Genomic DNA, 18453 nt, shown 5'->3' with positions numbered 1-18453 from the left:
CTTGCTCCGACATTAGCGGTCTGTGTAGGGTGTTAGGCCGGAGTCCTACAAAAATGGGTGTTGTACCCCTATTGCAAATTTTATAGTGCATTTCTCAGCTGAATCCATTGTGATGGAAGCTGCACTTGTTGCATTTTGTGAGGTTTCCAGCATATGGTCTATTCAGTACTGAGGTAGTAGGGTCAGTGGAGGTATAGAATGCTACAATATGTTGTCTTTTGGTAGGTCCTTGAGTCGAACTGCCCCTTTTCTGGTTTCACAACTTCCGTTTCTTTTTCTTTGGTTTGTTGTATGGGGTGTCCTTGTAGGTAGACACTCGTTGGTTCCCTTGGCTGTCACTACGATTTTAATTGCGCACACCGTTTCCATTTCCGTTTGTGTTGTTAGCGCTGAGTTGTGCCATGATAGCTGTCACGTTAACTGTTATAGTAGCTTGGAATGTAGCGAGGTATATTTGTGGAACCGTTGTTGGGCCGGTATGCTGGTTACTTGCATGTGAAGGAACTATTCTGTTGCATGGTGTGAAACGAGTTCGTAAGTAACTATGGTCATTACTAGTTGTATTCTATATATTTATATATATACATATAAATTTCGCGTTTTGCTGTACGATTTTCAATGTTTTGAATAACATCCCTGTGATGCATTTATCATAGTGAGTAGGAGTAGGTATTGTACTAATGTTAGGTTTAATAAATTAGAATATAGATTTCAAAATCTTAAGTTGATCAGTTTCACGCGTTTTGGAAGGGTGTATCTGTTTTGATTTTACTATTACTAGTTGTGACGAAAGGTGCGGTAAACCTAACACATAGTACGAGTAGTGTAGTCACTAACTAGCTAGGTTATATCAGTTTATTAGTTATTAAAATGACATGCATGGTGCTCCACCATCTCACACATATCGTGAGCGTCCCCTTCCGTTTCTCCGATTTGTTATGACTGTCCTAGTTTCAGTTGCAAAGATTCGTTGTCTCATGGTGGCTGTTTCTTCCTTTAAAGAGTGTAGGTGGTCCTTATTGTTTTCCTGATCTACCTGTAGGCATGGTATCCATATGGTGTTGTTTGTTCTTTGTGGGTGTGTTGAATTTGCATCGTCAAGTTCCTGGCTTTGCTAATGATCTCCATTACTTCGGGATGGAGAGCCTGAACCCGAATGTCTGAGCGGACCTCTCATGTCTGCTCCTGATAGGGTAAGGCTCATTAAGGATCTCCCCAACGTCTTTCTCTTCGTCTGATCCCTTCCAGGAATCCTCCTCATGAACCCCTTTTTGATTTTCCTTGACTCCTCTATTGGCTGTTGTAGTGGGGTTACGATGTCTAGATATGTCGTTTGGCGAGAATAAAGGTGTATAAAAAATCTATGAGATTAATAAAAGCATTTCTATTGAAAATTTTTGTGTGTGATCGTTACTGGGTTCTCCTATAATCATGCAGTGTATATAAGTTGTATATAACTAAGATCGAATAGAGCTTCGAATATATGATCCTACTCTAAGACCATAACCAAACAAGGAAGAAGAAGTAAAGAGAAATCACAAATTCTAAGTCTATAAAATCTTAATTACATACAACCTTAACGTACGCACTGAGTAATTATATACCTACCAGTAAGAGTCTTTAGTTTTCCCATAAGTTATTTATATTATCATAAAATACACCTATAGTATTTTAAGCTTTATGTTTTGTTCTAGAGTTTCATGGTATAGAGAGTTGGTAAGTTTTAGACTCGTTGTTCACCACGACTATTTCCAAACACATGTTGGTCGTATGTCAAATAAATATAGTTGACCGGGCTCTATTTATCTCGGATATGATTACTAACTATCCAGTCTTAACCGCAACGTCCAACTCATCTAAATACTTTTATGTAGTTCTTACTATGATACTATTTTTGGTATGTATGCATGTTCGCATACTTTTACAAAAATACTTGTATATTTTAAAAGTATACTTTTATTCAGAGTGTTTCAGCCCCCATTGTATTTATAGTGGTATATATTTTGTTGTTTGATATACTTAGTTCACTATAAACAATGCTTTGATACCAATCGGTCACACCCCCAAACTGGAACGACAGAAATGTTCGGGGGCAGATTACGTCATGTACAATATCATAACAATTGGATAATATTAATCAAAGCAACACAACCATCATATTAAAAATATATAATTTACATTGTGTTCTAAACATTTTTTGTTTGACATCAAAACCATAGCAAAAACTAAGACGTGACACTACTAAGCTCCGTCTTCGTGAAACCTATGTGGGTACCTGCCTACTAATGTCCTGAGAATTCCAGTGGTTTGAAAAAGTGTCAACATTTAAGTTCGTGATTTCATAAGCATTTTGTATGTAAAAGTATGTTCTTTGCTCCTTGAAAACGTTAGTGTGTTCATCCAGAAAAATGAATATTTTCTATAAAATGAGTTTGTAAGAGAATGTTCGTAAAATTATAGTGTTTGTTTCAGAAAATCCCACATTTTCTATAAAACGAGTTCGTAAGACAATGTTTGTAAAATGATAGTGTTTGTTTCGGAAAAGTCCATATTTTCTATAAAATAAGTTGTAGTCTTAATACCTTGAGACTGAAATATATAAGTTTCTTATGCTTCAAATCTGTAATACAAAGTTCTAATTTATCTAAGTGTTGTAACTCATACTGCATCCTCGTATGATCACTAAGTGTATACGAATTATATATAATGAAGATCGAACAAACAATCGAATGAGTTACTCAGCCCTAAACCCACAGCTAAACAAGGAACAGGATCTAAGTCGGAATCATGCATTCTAATGCCTATAGGATCTTCATTATATAACCCTAACATATACGCTAAGTAATCATTGAGTTTACAATAATGGTCCTTTCAGAAATGTAAGTTGCACTGTACAAGGAAAATAGTGTACTTGTATTTGTATGTAATCCCTTTAAACGTATGGTTTTAGAAATGTAACCCTTGTTGTACTGAGAAGTCGTGTAATTTAGTTTTTTTATAATATAAAACTATTTGAAGGTATGTTTGCCCCGTAAACCCAATGTATAGCTAATGCTCAAATGAGACTATTTGAAAATATATTACTCCGTAAATGTGTCGTTGTTTTCTCCATGTAAGTTCTTATAACCATACTATGACCTAAGATGGCCTAGACACGACGTTCTTCAGGCGTCGGAAACATTAATGACATTTGTCACCCCAGACCTGCCGGTCTAACTGTAGCTAACAATCAGGGTGTGGGATTGTCAGTCCCATACAGATCTATAGACAAATATCTCAGTCTCCCTACTAGAGACTTTGGTTATAAGTTAGCACTTTTGCTGGTACTTAGATAAGTACTTGAAAACGTCTCACAAATTTATTGCTTCAACGAGTTTACGGGTAATGAACTGAAAACCCTTTTAGTAAATCAAATTGTAGTACCCTTTAGTAAATAAAATGTAATGCCCTTTAGTGAATGAAAATGTAATATCCTTTTGTAATGTATAAACTATATGTATGTCACATAAACTATACCTATTATAGTTTATATGTTTGTTTCTGTATTGTATCCCGAACATAGTTAAATAGTACGTATGTTTCATAAACTATACCTATTATAGTTTAACTTCTATGTTGTGTTGAAATGGAAAAAATTTGTATTCTTAACCACTTTGAATGTTTATAATCGTAAATCTGTGATAAAGATATTCCATGAAATTTAGATGTTTTTTTACAAATGGTAATAAAAGAAGTTGCAAAAGTATACTTTTTGTTTAACGTGTTGAAATAATTTTTATTCTTATATATACGGCATATATAAATATATATTTTGGTAAAAACAACAGTTGAAATATATTTGAAATAGTTAAGATATTAACACAAGATTTCTTGTGTTTTACTTGTATTCCCACCTAAAACAATGAAAAATTGTGAAAACATGGGGGTATGAACTCACCACGAATGCGTGTTCTTGGGTGGATACGAAATGATAGCGACAATCTTCGGGTTAGAATATTTGTGAATAGTCGTATCCTAATAATATTTAAACACATAATATATGTGCAAATTAGGTAACTAACGATTTAAAGTGTTAGACAACACTAGATTATGTAAGAAATACTTAAAAAATCCTTGGAAATGATTGAAGTTGTTCGTTGTGTTATTCGGTGGAATTATGAAGATTCAATGATGATCTGGGAAATGATATGAAGGTTTGAAGGTTCTTGGATGAGTTTTGAGAGCAAAATCGGAAGGATTTTGGTCTTGGAAATGAGAAATGAGGCTTAGATTTAGGTCTAAGCATATATATGGAGTTGAAATTGATGTGATGTTTACGTTGGGATGTGTAATTATCTTTTTGGGGAAACAACTCAGTAGATCAAGTGGCAGTTGTAGTATATATCCATATATTCTATTGAGTTATCGGCCTAAATAAGGGTGATTTCAGCCAACGGATGACCGAAATCACCTAGTACACAACTCAAAATGTTGATTTCGGTCCTTAATGGGCCTTAGCCATGTGTTTTCGGTCTTGGAATGAAAAGATTTCGGTCCTATATTGATGATTTCAGCCATGCTATTGCTCCATGAAGTTGTTCGTTTTAGGCATGTGATGTTGGTACTATATGACCGAAATCTCAAAGCTTTTGATTCCAAAAACCGAAATCCCTTATAGTAGGGTATAATTCATGCTTTAACCCTTAATTATCTGACTTGTGTTGACTTGTCTTAACTTATATAAGCATGGTTTTCAATATATATATATATATATATATACATATATATATATATATATATATATATATATATATATACACACACACACACACACACACACACACATATATATATATATATATATATATATATATATATATATATATATATATATATATATATATATATATATATATATATGAACTTACATAAACATGTATGCTTGGCGTCCAATGTTCTTATTGTAACAATGTTATGATGTGAAATCACTTGTACACGATTTATTCTAGAATTTTTTTTCCAGTTGTCACAGAAGGCTCTTGGTACTCATTTGGATATGAGTACATCATATCATCCCCAAACGGACGATCAAAGTGAAAGGACCATCCGAACGTTGGAAGATATGCTCACAGCATATGTGATAGATTCTGGAAGTGCATGAGATTCTCATTTACCTTTTGTTAAGTTCTCATACATTAATTGTCATCACACGAACATCTAGTTTGCACTGCTTGAAGCCTATATAGTCGGAAATGTCTTTCTCTTCTTTTCTAATAGAATTTGGAGATACTCAGCTAGCCAAGAAGTTCTCATGGGATACCCTACAAACTGGCCCAAAGATAATCCATGAAATGACTGAGAAAATAGTACAGATTAGCGAGCACATGAAGGCAGGATGAGATCGACATAAGAGTTATGCGGATACAAGATGCAAACCCCTCGAATTCCAAATTGGAAATAGGTTTATTCTTAAGGTCTCCCCTTGGAAAGGAGTAATAAGATTTGGAAAGGGGGGAACGTTAAATCCTCGATGTATTAGACCTTTCGAGATCGTCGACAGGATTAGTCCAGTAGCCCATTGAGTTAAACATCCCCATGAGCTCAATAACGTGCATGATGTTTTCCGTGTGTCAAATCTTAGGAAGTGTCTCTCCGACAAAACCCTAGTCATTTCGCTTCGAGAAATTCAGATAAACCCTAAACTAAACTTTTTCTAAGAGCCAGTCGAAAATCATGGATAGAGAGGTCGAGCGACTCAAGTAGAGTCGCATTCCCATAGGCAAGGTGCGATGGATTTCTATACGAGGACCATAATACACATGGGAAAGAGAGGACCAAAGTAACAACAAGTACCCTCACTTGTTTGAAGCCCGTCAATAAGATAATTTTCGGATGAAATTTCCTAAACGAGGGGAGACTGTGACAATTGAGAAAATTTCCGTCACCGATCACCGTTAAGCAAGAGTAGGAAAACGCAACCTAAAGGAAAGTTGTAATATTAGTTGAGAGCATCACACAGATATAAAGAGGACTTAGATCGAAGATCGCATGAAAAAGTTATGATTGCGAAAGTCATTCACCTAAAGGAAAGTCATTCACCTGAAACTAGTTTTGTGTAGATTGCGAGTTACGTGGCCGAGTGGGGGAGTGACACGTGGCAACTTCTTGTGGAGCCACGATGTTCATGCCCGTCACACACCTCCAAAATTCGACTATAAAAAGAGGGTGGTGCCATTCCATCTCTACATGTCTGTCTAGTCTCTCTCTTAGTCTCTACCTTGAGGTTGTTGCGTCCTAGGCAGTTCCCCGGAGTCCCGAGACCGATCATACCCTATACCAGCGTCCAACACCTAAGGTGAGTTTCACGGTCCCATTTACTATTTTAAAGATTTTAAAGGTGGGGGGGATATATGTTATATTTAAATTGCTTCATAAAAATATATTTTGTAAATATTAGTGGATTTTATAAATACATATAACTTTAGGATGATATATAGATGCCATGCCTAGATGTAAGCTATGATATTATGCCTAAGATTTATGATGTGAAATAGTCTAGGAAATGATTTTACCAAGATGTTACACTAGCCAAATTCCTAGGATAACTTAGTATCTAAAGGCTATGCTGATCAAATTATTAGGATATGTATTGTACTTAGTTGTTACTCTGCCGAATATCCTGTTTTCAAAAAAGACATAATTATAGGGCATATATATGTTAAAATATTATATATATATATATATATATATATATATATATATATATATAGGTAATAGTGAGGTAAATAAAAAATAATTATCATATATAATGAAGGTTTGTATCGATCAGAAGCACTTCAAGTCTAATGTCACACCCCAAAACCGATAATGGCGGAATACGTTCCGGGGTGGAGGACGTCATGTACAGTATCATAACAATTGCATAATAGTAAAAACAAGAGGCAACAACCAATTCATTTACATAGTGAGTTTAGTTACAAGCGTGTTCTGTAAAGTTTCAATAGACACCAATAATATATCAAAAATAAGAGATGGGTCTTGTATGCTCCATCTTCTCCAAAATGTTGCACCTGTACCTGTCTATCTTTGACCTGAGGATACAAGTTATTTTGAAAACGAGTATTAGCATAAAGTTGTTGAGTTCATAAGAATTTAATGTGGTTGATGTATAAAATGTTGTAAAACTTATAGTGTGAAAAGCTGCAATTTATGTTTTAGAAGTAATAGAAAACCCTAGAAAATTCTATATTTTCCAGAAAGTACATCATAAGTGAAATCATTGAAGTTGCGTGTAAGTTTTATCATTGAAAACCTTTAGTTGTAAAAGTATAGTGGTAAATCTCAAGTATGTAATGTAGATAAGGAAAAGTTATGCATGTTGACAGTAGTAGTGGTGCAAACTTCCATTAGTAATAAATACTTACTTACCTCGGGATGTTAGCTTAGACTTTAGTTTTAGTGTATTAATGTGGATATACGTGTATTCCGTTATGTAACCAATAGCATGAGAACTAGAGAGTCCGATGACCTTCTCGGTCATACGTAGTGTAGTGAAGTAGTGCCACCCCTGAGCCTGGTCGGCTCGGACTGTAGTTAACAGTCGGGATATAATAGTGTCTGACCCGTATAGATCTATACATGTAGTGTCGCCTTCCTTCCGGAATACCCTGGTCACATGGTGTAGGCGCGGTAGAGTGTCTTATAGAGTAATAGTGTGTTATACTCTGGATTAGTTTTTTCTCTTGTGTTATAGAGTAGTAGTCTTTTGTATAGTTCATAGAGCGTTCTCTTATACATGTATCATCTTGTAATAATAATAGTTATAGTGTGTATAGTAGTAGAAGTAACGAGTAGTAGTAGCCTTAACTATACCTATTATAGTTAACTTAGAGTGTATGGTTCTCGGCATTTGTATAATGAAGGTATTGAATAAGATGAAGTCTTTGATATCTAACACCAATATACATGATATATAACTAAGAAATCAACGACAGTCGGACGGATAACAGACACCCTAAGACCACATCAAACAAGAACAGGAAATAATGCGGGCTATCGGTCCTAAGTCCTTCAAGTCTTACTTATATAAATATATTAATGTAGATATGTTTTTATAAAAAGTAATTTAAACGTATTCTAAAAATAATTTAAGAATAAGTTAACTTTGAAAATGCATTTGATAATCATTTAAAAACCTTTATATCGACAAGAATCTAAAAGTACAGAAAAGTCCCGTTTTAATAGTAAGTTCTCAATCACATATAATTTGATAATAAAACTTGTAACATTGTACTTGTATCCCCCCCCCCCTAAAACATGTAAAAACAGTTGAAAAGGTTCATTAAGGGGTATGAACTCACCTGAAATGAGTAAATTAGGTGGATGTGTCGGATGAGCGTTTGGTGTCAAGTAGGGACTTGTACACCCTTTATGACCCTAGTAACATATGAGAATATATGTTTTACAAGTAATTAGTGATTTAAACCCTTATTAAAACATTTAGACATCCTAATGTGATTAAAGGTCTTATGGTTGAGTGCTAGAAGGTTAATGGGTTGTATGGAAGGAGTGTATAACCTCACATTGGAGTTTACTCTCCTAAAACCCACTCTAAGTGAGTTCACGGTTGGGAGGCCACATCCCCCATGAGTTTACAGCCGTAAACTCATGGGAGGAGTGTTTTTGATTGCTTTCAAGTCTCATTTGGATTTAGAAGAGTTTCTAAGGAATTATACAAGGCTATAGGGGTGTTTAAGGGTCCAAGAGTATACTCCCTTGGATTTTACGGCCCAAAGGTAACTCCTTGGGAGTTTATGGTTGTAAACCATTGGGTTTATGGTAGTAAACTCTTGTACACCCCATTCCTTGATTTCTAGGCCTTTGGTTTAATTCTAACAAATTCTAGTAAAGGTTATAAGGCATTTTAGGGGATCAAACTCCCATTTTGCATGATTTAGGGAAGTTTACGGCCTAAGCACATGCTTGGGCCGTGAACTCTATTTTACCCCTCAAATGTTTGTGTTTAATTGTTCCAAACCCGAAATAGCAAGTCTCTAATCCATATCTTAAGCAAAAGGGTGGTTTGGAAGTGTTTTTGGACAAGTTTTGCATGGTTAGAGGGTGTTTACGGCCTAAGCATGTGCTTGGGCCGTAAACTCTCTTTTATGCCCTAAAAATTGTTGTTTTGAGGTTCAAACACTTCTAGGTTAATTCTACAACTAGTTCCTAAGCTCAAAGGAAGGAAAATTGGGTCTTTGGGCACCATTTTAGGTGTTTACGGCCTAAGGAGGTTCTTAGGCCGTGAACTCCTTTTTGATGGCCATTTTGTGCGATTTTTGGGTTAAAACAACACTAATCGATGTCTAGAACAAGTTAGGGTAAGAGATCTTACGTTTTGGAGGCGAAAACTTGGGGTTTTGAGTCGAAAACGAGCTAGAGAGAGAGAGTAGAGATAGTGGATTTAGAGTGATAAAAGAGTTCTATGATGTGTTTACCCTCCTTTATATAAGGCTTGGGTGTTGCACCCGGTATACCCGTGCCCGATACCTAAGCTTACTGAGGTTTAAACTTTTTACCCGGGTTAAATGGTCGAAATAAAATAACTTTTTCCAAATAAATGGAAATGAATTTTACTAGTTTTATTTATTTTGTTATGACAATAATAACCTAAAACATAAATAAATAAATAAACATTTATTTATTTGACGATCCCAATATTAACGGAACTTTTATAAAATGACATATTCCGTTAGCGGAAACAGTTAAATTTAACGGATCAAACTTTGGGTTGTCATATCATCCCCCGTTAAGGGAATTTCGTCCCAAAATTTAGAATTCAAACAGTTAAGCTATTACACTACTACTAAGAGAAGAGATGGGGATATTTGAGTTTCATTTGATCCTCGCGCTCCCAAGTGAACTCCGATCCTCGTTTGGCGTTCCATCGAACCTTCATAATTGGGATGCAGCTTTGTTTCGTTCGTTTTACTTCTCGGTCCATTATCTCCGCAGGCTCTTCCATGAAGTTGAGGCTCTCCTTGACTTCGATCTCGTCTAGAGGAATTACATGAGTCTCGTTGACAGGCATTTCTTCAAGTTTGAGACCTGGAAGGTAGGATGTATGTTACTTAGCTCGTGGGGTAGGTTGAGTTTGTAAGCTACGGGGTCGATACTAGTGAGAATCTCAAAAGGCCCTATGTACCTTGGATTCAGCTTTCCACGCTTTCCAAAGCGTATCGTGCCCTTCCAGGGTGAGACCTTCAAAAGGACTCGGTCTCCCACCTGGAATTCCAAAGGTTTTCTTTGCTTGTCTGCGTAGCTTTTCTCTCGATCCCTGGCGGCTTTTAATTGTTCGCGAATTTGTACAATCTACTCGGTCGTTTCTCTGATGATCTCCGGACCCATGAGAGCACTGTCAGGAACTCGTCCTTTAGCTAGCTGAGGGTCACCCACTTCAGCCCAGCACATAGGACATCTGCACTTTCGGCCGTAGAGGGCTTCAAATGGAGCTGCCTTGATGCTCGTGTGATAACTATTGTTGTAGGAGTACTCAACAAGTGGCAAGTGTGTATCCAACGATTTACCAAAGTCAATCACACAGGCTCGCAACATATCTTCCAAGGGTGAGAAGCTCGGTCTTATAAAGCCCTTGCTGAGCAGCTCGTTAAGTTGGCTGGATAGTTCTTGCATCTCAGCAGGTGCTAAACGATAGGGCGACTTAGCTAAGGGGTAGCTCCTGGGACTAGGTCGATTCTGAACTCAACCTGACGTTTGGGAGGTAAACCCGGAAGGTCCTCTGGGAAGACGTCAGAGAAATCGCATACAATGGGAATGTCTTTTGGATCTCTCGCTTTCTGGCTTGTGTCAACGATGTGTGCAAGGTAGGCGCGATATTCTTTACGCAAGTATTTCTGGGCTTGAATACTTGAGATGATACGAAGGCTCGTACCGGGTTTGTCTCCATAGATCAGCTGAGTTTCGTGATTCGGTGGATTTAGGCGAATGGCTTTGTCGAAGCATAGGATATCGACACGATCAAGACTCAGCCAGTCCATGCCGACAATGACATCGATACTCTTGATCGAGACTGGTATAAGGTTGATTGGGAATGAATGATCGTCTAACGTGAGGGTACAGCCTATGTAGATTTCGTTAGAGCTTTCGGTCTTTCCGTTAGCCATTTCTATGATGAATGTTTCTTTTAGTGGTTGCGGGGATTGTTTAAGTAAGTGTTTAAAGTTTTGGTTTATGAAGCTTCTTTCTGCACCACTATCGAACAAAACACAGGCATAAGACTTGTTGAGAAGGAACGTACCCGTGACTACTGCGGGGTCTACTACTGCTTCGTTGTGGCCAATAGCAAGTAGTCTTCCTGTTCCTCCATCATTCCCAGCCTTCAGACAGTTTTTCTTGAAATGGCCCGCTTCACCGCAGCCATAACAGGTGTGGGTCACTCCCGAACTGGGGACTTGCGAGATAGATTTGGGTGGGGCTCTGCAAAACCGGACTGTATGGCCGTTCCGGCCGCAGTTAGTGCATTGCAATTCACGGCAGGGGCCGTTGTGGTGGAAGGGGCACTTGGGACACTTGGGCAGGTTCCCAAAATAAGCTTTTGCCGGTGCAGGATTAGCAGGAGTGGTGGCAGCATGGACAGCCACAATTTGTTGATCTTTGGAGGAGGTTTGAGTTTTCTTGCCCTTCTTCTTATCCCAATGCTTCCTCTTTCAGTTAGTTGATTTGGGTGATGCAGTGGCAGTTGTAGTTGTTGTTGCGGGAGTGGAAGAAACTTCATGATTGATTAAACTCTAGGCCAATTCCTTAGCGCTGTCAAAGGTCGTAGGGCGTGAGGCTAAAACGTTCCCTCGATACGGGGGCATTAAACTCCAAATGTATCGTTCAATCTTCTTGCTTTCCGAAGGGATCATGTTGGGACACATAGCCGCCAAGTCGCAGAACCTGGCTGTGTAAGCTGTTATGTCGGTCCCTTTCATCTTGAGGTTCCACAGTTCCTCCTCAAGTTTCTGAATTTCGCCCCTAGGGCAGTACTCCCCTTTCATGAGGTCCTTCAGTGTGTCCCAGCCCATGGCGTTGGCTGTTACCAAAGAGAGCGCACTAACATGACCGTTCCACCATGTCAGGGGCCTGTTAGTGAAGGTGGCAGCAGCGAACTTTATTTTGCTCTCCTCAGGGCATGAGCACATTTCAAATATAGCCTCAGTTCTCTCGAACCACTGAGACAATGCTAGGATTCCTCTAGTACCATCGAAGAAGGTAGGTTTGCAGTTCATGAAGTCCTTGTAAGTACATCCCTGCACTATTTGATGGACTTCAACAAATCTAGAGTTGCCACCGCTCGCATCACCAGAGTTCATTTGAGCCATGGCTGCCGTCACATCTGCAGTTACAGCTGTTTGAAACAGCACTGGATCGAACTGCGGAGGAGGAGGTGGTGGAGGAGGGGTTTTATTTGCTGGTCTGCCTCAGTTTGGACGTTTTCGTGGATGCATCTTTCACTGGAAAATCATAGAAATGATAGCAATAGTAAGAGTTAATTGCTAGTATGATAGGAGTGTTTTATGGACTACATCAACATAATCCAAAGATCAGAAAGAGAGTCATAGCAATAGAGTAGTTAACTGCCAATTTACTGGTATTAATGATGTAATACAGTGCATGAAAAGTGACCTAACAGTAGGTCTTACATCAAACCATAATGAAAATGTTGGCAGTCTAGAGGCCTAATTAGAGTACTTCCAAAGCTAGGAATGTTTACAGACAAGTGCTCTACTGAGTATAGAAAGGAAAGGCTAGTCCTTAAACAAAAGAGTGAGATGATTAGACATCTTCTACGGGCGACGGGCACTCGTTGGGCGAACCCGCAGATCAGCTAGTTGACGCATAACTTCCTGAAGATGCCGTTCATGAGCCCTCTGACGTGCTCGGAGTTCCCTAACTTCGGCTCGGGATGCAGCTAGCTGTTGCTGCAGAACCTCGTTGGTCCTCCTTGTCCTATCCATAGCTTCTTCAAGTTGGCGGATGCGAACAGTGTTGAGATTCGAGTTGGCATCCACTTCTACAACTCGGCCTATGGCTGCTTGACCCTACTCGACATTCCTGGCGATCCTTTGGATCATGATGGGCAGAACTCGGTCCGTTGATCCTCCCTCTCTTATGTTGTAGAAGCTTCGGTTTCCATTGTAAGGTAAAGGCTGACCCTGCTCCTCACTCCACCGGTTCAAGGTTATTGCCCACATGGGAGTGGGACCCTGAAATGTCGGACGGGGGTTTGGATTTGGAGCTTCAGGGGGTAGGTTGTTAACTTCTGGTTCGGAGCTGGAGCTATCCGAGAAGCCTTCAACATGATGATCATCCAAAGGGATTGGGTGATTATCATCTGACTCCTCATCGAGCCATCCTCCATTGCCCTGGTTTGGATAGTACGGATCACTGGGATGGTGGAAGCCAGCCATGCTATCTACGCGAGAAAGGGGGAAGGAAAGTTAATAGACGTACTAATCTAGGATACTTATAAGATGAATCGTTATTAGCTAACCCAATACTTGCGTAGTGCATACCAATTACATGTAACCAAAGCAAGATAGTCCTTCGAATAAGCAACCGTAACTTCAGATCCCCAATCAAACAAGAACAGGAAATGAAGCAAAGGCCATAGATTCTGAGTCTATAGCGCCCTAGTCACATGTAACCGTGGTGTATCCACTAGCAACTATTTTCCTACTAGTAACGACCCTTTTAGTTATAACATATGTAGTTAGTAGTATACAGAATACTCCTATAATATTCTTGTTCTAACGTTCTTGTGGTAGTGTTGGCAAGTTTTTAGACTTGTTGCAACACCATTATCACCCTTAGGCACATGCTAGTCACTCCTGGATAAATGTAGTTGATCAGGCTACATCCCCCAGATGTGACTATATGTCTCTAAGCTTAATTGTGTTGTTCAACAATCTTAATACTTTTGTTTTGTTCTAGTATGATACTGACGCTTTTGTAGTAGTGAGCGTATATATATACTTAATTAAATCTTTTAGTGTTTAGAGGTATATATTCTTGGTCAGAGTGTTTTAGTCCCAAAGTGTTTATAGTTCATATATCCTTTTATAGGTTGCTATACTTGATTCACTATAAACAATGCTCTGATACCATTCTGTCACACCCCAAAACCGATAACGGCGGAATACGTTCCGGGGTGGAGGATGTTATGTACAGTATCATAACAATTGCATAATAGTAAAAACAAGAGGCAACAACCATTTCATTTACATAGTGAGTTTAGTTACAAGCATGTTCTATAAAGTTTCAATTGACACGAAAAATATATGAAAAATAAGAGATGGGTCTTGTATGCTCCATCTTCTCCAAAATGTTGCACCTGTACCTGTCTATCTTTGACCTGAGGATACAAGTTATTTCGAAAACGAGTATCAGCATAAAGCTGGTGTGTTCATAAGAATTTAGTGTGGTCGATGTACAAAATGTTGTAAAACTTATAGTGTGAAAAGCTGCAATTTATGTTTTATAAGTAATAGAAAACCCTAGAAAATCCTATTTTTTCCAGAAACTACATCATAAGTGAAATCCTTTAAGTTGCATGTAAGTTTTATCATTGAAAACCTTTAGTTGTAAAAGTATAGTGGTAAATCTCAAGTATGTAATGTAGATAAGGAAAAGTTACGCATGTTGACAGTAGTAGTGGTGCAAACTTCCATTAGTAATAAATACTTACTTACTTCGGGATGTTAGCTTAGACTTTAGTTTTAGTGTATTAATGTGGATATACGTGTATTCCTTTATGTGACCAATAACATGAGAACTAGAGAGTCCGATGACCTTCCCGGTCATACGTAGTGTAGTGAAGTAGTGCCACCCCTGAGCCTGGTCGGCTCGAACTGTAGTTAACAGTCGGGATATAATAGTGTCTGAACCGTATAGATCTATACATGTAGTGTCGCCTTCCTTCCGGAAAACCCTGGTCACATGGTGTAGGCGCGGTAGAGTGTCTTATAGAGTAATAGTGTGTTATACTCTGGATTAGTGTTTTCTCTTGTGTTATAGAGTAGTAGTCTTTTGTATAGTTCATAGAACGTTCTCTTATACATGTATCATCTTGTGATAATAATAGTTATATTGTGTATAGTAGTAGAAGTAACGAGTAGTAGTAGCCTTAACTATACCTATTATAGTTAAGTTAGAGTGTATGGTTCTCGGCATTTGTATAATGAAGGTATTGAATAAGATGAAGTCTTTTATATCTAACACCAATATACATGATATATAACTAAGAAATCAACGACAGTCGGACGGATAACAGACACCCTAAGACCACATCAAACAAGAACAGGAAATAAGGCGGGCTATCAGTCCTAAGTCCTTCAAGTCTTACTTATATAAATATATTAATGTAGATATGTTTCTATAAAAAGTAATTTAAACGTAGTCTAAAAATAATTTAAGAACAAGTTAACTTTGAAAATGCATTTGATAATCATTTAAAAACCTTTATATCGACAAGAATCTAAAAGTACAGAAAAGACCCTTTTTAATAGTAAATTCTCAATCACATATAATTTGATAATAAAACTTGTAACATTGTACTTGTATCCCCCCCCCCCTAAAACATGTAAAAACAGTTGAAAAGGTTCATTAAGGGGTATGAACTCACCTGAAATGAGTAAATTAGGTGGATGTGTCGGATGAGCGTTTGGTGTCAAGTAGGGACTTGTACACCCTTTATGACCCTAGTAACATATGAGAATATATGTTTTACAAGTAATTAGTGATTTAAACACTTATTAAAACATTTAGACATCCTAATGTGATTAAAGGTCTTATGGTTGAGTGCTAGAAGGTTAACGGGTTGTATGGAAGGAGTGTATAACCTCACATTGGAGTTTACTCTCCTAAAACCCACTCTAAGTGAGTTCACGGTTGGGAGGCCACATCCCCCATGAGTTTACGGCCATAAACTCATGGGAGGAGTGTTTTTGATTGCTTTCAAGTCTCATGTGGATTTAGAAGTGTTTCTAAGGAATTATACAAGCCTATAGGGGTGTTTAAGGGTCCAAGAGTATACTCCCTTGGAGTTTATGGACCAAAGGCCATTCCTTGGGAGTTTACGGCCGTAAACCCTAGGGTTTATGGTAGTAAACTCTTGTACACCCCATTCCTTGATTTCTAGGCCTTTGGTTTAATTCTAACAAATTCTAGTAAAGGTTATAAGGCTTTTTAGGGGTTTAAACTCCCATTTTGCATGATTTAGGGGAGTTTACGGCCTAAGCACATGCTTGGGCTGTGAACTCTATTTTACCCCTCAAATGTTTGTGTTTAATTGTTCCAAACCCGAAATACCAAGTCCCTAATCCATATCTTAAGCCTATGGGTGGTTTGGAAGTGTTTTTGGACATGTTTTGCATGGTTAGAGGGTGTTTACGGCCTAAGCATGTGCTTGGGCTATAAACTCTCTTTTATGCCCTAAAAATTGTTGTTTTGAGGTTCAAACACTTCTAGGTAAATTCTACAACTAGTTCCTAAGCTCAAAGGAAGGAAAATTGGGACTTTTGGCACCATTTTAGGTGTTTATGGCCTAAGTAGGTTCTTAGGCCGTGAACTCCTTTTTGATGGCCATTTTGTGGGATTTTTCGGTTAAAACAACACTAATCGATGTCTAGAACAAGTTAGGGTAAGAGATCTTACGTTTTGGAGGCGGAAACTTGCGGTTTTGAGTCGAAAACGAGCTAGAGAGAGAGAGCGAGAGAGAGAGAGAGAGAGAGAGTAGAGAGAGAGAGAGAGAGAGTAGATTGATAATAGAGTTTTGTGATGTGTTTACCCTCCTTTATATAAGGCTTGGGTGTTGCACCCGATATACCCGTGCCCGATACCTAAGCTTGATGAGGTTTAAACTTTTTACCGGGTTAAATGGTCGAAATAAAATAACTTTTTCCAAATAAATGGAAATGAAATTTACTAGTTTTATTTATTTTGTTATGACAATAATAACGTAAAACATAAATAAATAAATAAATATTTATTTATTTGACGATCCCAATATTAACGGAACTTTTATAAAATGACATATTCCGTTAGTGGAAACGGTTAAATTTAACGGATCAAACTTTGGGTTGTCACATATAAAGACGAAACTATAACTTAATCTAAGAAAACAAAAAACAGAAAGTAAATAAGAAAGTGAGTTCTCTAAATTTTTCTTTCACCATGAAAGGGTTTTTGTCTTCACCAAGAAGAAGGGTTGTCACAAAGTTGATTGATACAAATCCGAACTCTCTACATTAGGGTTTACCCTAATGTAGATTATATACTAATCTATACATATGAATCCCATGATTTAAGGGATTGTATGTTATCTTTACTAAGAATCGATATTCATAACAAAGATACATGATATGCTATCTATTATATATTTATCTATATCATTATGTAATATACAAAAGATTTCCATAGAATAACTATACTAAGCACGGACGCTAATAGGCTTGATACGATGGCGTTGTCGATGTTGTTGAAGTTGGCGTTGATAGATTTGTAGAGTGTTTCACTCATCATATCAAAAAGTGTGACCTTACAATTTCCCATATCTAATGATGTCAAAACTATTCTTCGAATGAACCCTTTAGCTTAATCTCCCCTGGGTGTAAGATTGAAAATTTTAAGTTCTTTAGCTTTTAACATGTGCCCCCTGACAATATGACTATCCATTTATGATTGTCAACAAATGCTTGACTCCCGCTTTGATTGATAACATCTAGGCGTTTCTTCAGATATCTGTTTCTTCAACTTTAGCTAGGTTCTCCCCCTTTTTGACATCAGCAGAAAGATAGAACTGGAGGAGAAGACGAGAGTATCAGAGTTGCAGCTTACAATCTAGGAGGATTTTGATGTCTCTTTATAGTGTGGGCTTAAATTACCATTCGTTGACAAAGTATTGCGAGATTTCATCAGTGTGTGGTTTCATACGTTGACTGCTTAATCACTTCTATCAGAAGAAAAATGGAAAGAGTGGTATATTGTGTGTAATAAATTCCGGTATGAAATGTACCCATCGAAAAAGATTTTTCAAATTCTCATCAGCGTTTGGTATCATATGTTGAATCATGAAACTCTAAAGAAGAAAATATGGAGAGAGTTGATTGTTTCAGTTAAGCTGAGGTGAAATCAGTGTAAGTCATTAAAACAAATAACCCATCTACAAGAAATGGTTTAATTCTTGCATCATAGAGTTTTAGTTGCAGTCTATAATCAAAGATTCTTCATTAAATCATAATGGTATCGTGTCATACCTCAGACTAGGAGGTCGGGGACATGAAAAACCCTTTGTCATTTAAGGACCACACACGTAACTCTTACGCTGAAGATAGTGCAACCAATGAAAGCCATTGAGTTATTCTCAATGTTTCAGCATAACATGAGACTTGATACATACGGAAAGAATGCTTCCAA

This window comes from Lactuca serriola, chromosome 9 (assembly GCF_051521515.1).
Source record: "Lactuca serriola cultivar US96UC23 chromosome 9, Lser_US96UC23_V15, whole genome shotgun sequence".
Classification (NCBI taxonomy): Eukaryota; Viridiplantae; Streptophyta; class Magnoliopsida; order Asterales; family Asteraceae; genus Lactuca; species Lactuca serriola.
Note: the sequence above shows the minus strand (reverse complement) of the source record.